This window comes from Bemisia tabaci, chromosome 1, assembly GCF_918797505.1.
Source record: "Bemisia tabaci chromosome 1, PGI_BMITA_v3".
Classification (NCBI taxonomy): Eukaryota; Metazoa; Arthropoda; class Insecta; order Hemiptera; family Aleyrodidae; genus Bemisia; species Bemisia tabaci.
This window is the reverse complement of record NC_092793.1, coordinates 63271006-63274380: the sequence shown is the minus strand read 5'-3', so window position 1 is coordinate 63274380 and position 3375 is coordinate 63271006.

Below are 3375 nucleotides of genomic sequence, written 5' to 3'. Positions count from 1 at the left end.
TTCGTACCTTATCTAGTGGTCCATTCAGTTAACTGTCGTTCCGATGCAACTGATGTACAAGTAAACATGAGCAATGCTGCAATGTTTTATGTGATAATCAACCATCTTTTGATCACTTCCTTTTTTTAGTTATAATAGGTATTTTAGGCTAACTTAGAAATTTTATACCCATCGTGTTACAACACTGACAGTAATGGCTTTTTAATGTTTATTACAGATTTTCCCTTTTTAAAATAGTAAAGGAAGTATTGAATAAATGAACTCATTTTTTGGACGACCCTCACATGTCTTGAAAAGTAGCAAAGTTTGACTTTTTAGGAAGTTAATTTGTAAGGGTTTATACAGGGTGTTTCAGACCACCCGTACCAGGCCTTTTTCTCGGTTGTTTTAGGTCGGACGAAGTCGGAGACCGCGGGGTTAAATAGGGAATCGACCCCAAGGAATCCGAATTTCGTGGTCCCGAAACCCCCTCACTTCCCCTTGGGGGGTAAAGGTGAGGTCACAATGCTATAAGTCACGGTTCCCGACCGAATTGCAGATAAATCGCATCAGAATTGAAAAGCACGGAAAATTTCACGTGAAATTGATCCCTGAAAATCCAAAATTGCCCCATCCAAGGCCCAAAAATGACCCCTTCAGTACCCCTCTCCATAATTTCTCTTTGGTCTCAAAATTGACGTAGATTCTCCAGAAAAAGACGGTTTCCCAGGTAATCGACCTCGAGAAATCCAAACTTCATGGTCCCGAAGCTCCTCTAGCCGCCCTTGGGGGGTAAACGGGGGGCCCAATTTTAAAAATCGGGGCTCCTTTCCGAATCGCAAATTGATTGCATCCAAATTGAGGAGCAGAATACATTTACATCTTAAGTGACTCCCAAGAGCTCTAATTGACCCCCCTGAACGATAGAAAGTAACCTCCTGAGGAGGGGGGCTCGCCCCCTCCAAAAATTTCTCAAGATTCCTTTTTGGTCGCAAAATTGACGTCGATTCTCCAGAAAAAGACGGTTGCCCATGTAATCGACCCCGAGGAGCTCAAAGACCGTGAAATTTATAAATTTGGAGAGGGCGAGCCCCCCCTCCTCAGGGGGTTACTTTCTGCCGTTCAGGGGGGTCAATTAGAACTCTTGGGAGTCACTTAAGATGTAAATGTATTCTGCTCCTCAATTTGCGAAATTTGCGATTCGGAAAGGAGCCCCGATTTTTAAAATTGGGCCCCCCGTTTACCCTCCAAGGGCGGCTAGAGGAGCTTCGGGACCATGAAGTTTGGATTTCTCGAGGTCGATTACCTGGGAAACCGTCTTTTTCTGGAGAATCTACGTCAATTTTGAGACCAAAGAGAAATTATGGAGAGGGGTACTGAGGGGGTCATTTTTGGGCCTTGGATGGGACAATTTTGGATTTTCAGGGATCAGTTTCACGTGAAATTTTCCGTGCTTTTCAATTCTGATGCGATTTATCTGCAATTCGGTCGGGAACCGTGACTTATAGCATTGTGACCTCCCCTTTACCCCCCAAGAGAGAGTGAGAGGGTTTCGGGACCACGAAATTCGGATTCCGTGGGGTCGATTCCCTATTTAACCCCGCGGTCTCCGACTTCGTCCGACCTAAAACAACCGAGAAAAAGGCCTGGTACGGGTGGTCTGAAACACCCTGTTTAACCAGTTGCCAAATGTTCATGCTCCTCTCATTAATCAGTTTTGTGACTGAAAGAGAAAAGAAACAAGGACTGTGTCACAAGTAACCATTGAAACTTTTTTTTCACTCTCTAAACTTGAACCAGTTCTTTTATTGAGGATCAAAAGTTTTATTATGCTGAACAGACATCTTAAAGTAGGTCTCCACCAGCATCGATTCGAACGATGTACCTTTGATGGTATCGATTTAATAAACTTGTTTCATGTTGCCTCTCTGTCGAAGGTGCATTCCAGCCTTCTTGCGAAGCCTTCTTTCATGCCCACCATTATGCGACACATACATCATGACCTTTTATGATCTCAAGAGAATGATTTTTTTTCCAATTGTATCAATGCTGCGGTGAGGAGAGCCAGCCTCCCTCTCAATTAAAAAAATCCTTCTCAGAACTTCCTCAGACCAGATTTATTATTTATAAACGATTATAACCAAAATTCTTTGTTTTGCCCATATTCAGCAGCAAAATTCTAGCCCACTATCTCCTTTTAGAAGTCAGATTCTTAGTACTACTTTCAACTACCAGTTCTACGAGGGTCATCCAAAAAGTAAGGTTCCCTACCTTGTATCTTTCGAACGAAAAGAGATAAATCAAATCGGTAAAAAAGACATTATTAGGCATACTCTAAGCTTTAAAACAAGCTCAAGTTTTTGAAAATCGGTTGAAGGGTCTCCGAGAAAACTTAAATTTACTGAGACAACCTCCTGTCGCCGCGTGCCCACCTCCGGGGTCAGGAAGCGCGGAAAGTCGATTATCTCAGACTCGGGTTATCGCCTCCAAACATCAAATCAAAAAGGACTTTGAATGTTTTCATTGAGTAGACTTTACCTTACTTTTAAATGTAGTCTCCGCATCTTTTTTGACATTTCTGGTATCATTACAGTAGCTTTTTGACGCCTTCCGCGTGGAAGCGCTCTCGTCTTGGCTACGAAACCAGTCACTGACAGCGATCTGCACATACAAATCAGTTGCTTTGTGTGGGGAAATTTTCCCCCAATCCTCCGAACTCTTCCAATTTAGCCTCAGGTGACTTCTCTGTTCCCGAGCTGAAATACTTCCACGGTAGAAAGCGATTTCTAGCTGATTAAGAGGTGCAGCTCGCTGTCAATGACTGGTTTCGTAGCCAAGACGAGAGCTTCTACGCGGAAGGCGTCAAAAAGCTACTGTAATGATAATAGAAATGTCAAAAAAGATGCGGAGACTACGTTAAAAAGTAAGGTACAGTCTACTCAATGAAAACTTTCAAAGTCCTTTTTGATTTGATGTTTAGAGGCGATAACCCGAGTCTGAGATAATCGACTTTCCGCGCATCCTGACCCCGGAGGTGGGCACGCGGCGACAGGAGGTTGTCTCAGTAAAATTAAGTTTTCTCGAAAACCCTTCAACCGATTTTCAAAAACTTGAACTTGTTTGAAAGCTTAGAGTATGCTTAATAATGTCTTTTTTACCGATTTGATTTATCTCTTTTCATTCGGAAGATACAAGGTAGGGAACCTTACTTTTTGGATGACCCTCGTATACATATGTGAGGTACAACGGGTAGTCATGTCCAATGCTAAGAATAAGAACCAGTATCAAAATTTGCAAATCACAAATCAGAGAATTCGTTTTACCAATAATTTTACCTTTTTCTAGCTATCATAAAGTTTCTTGGTCGGTAAAACTCTTCTTTACTTACGAGTGTCT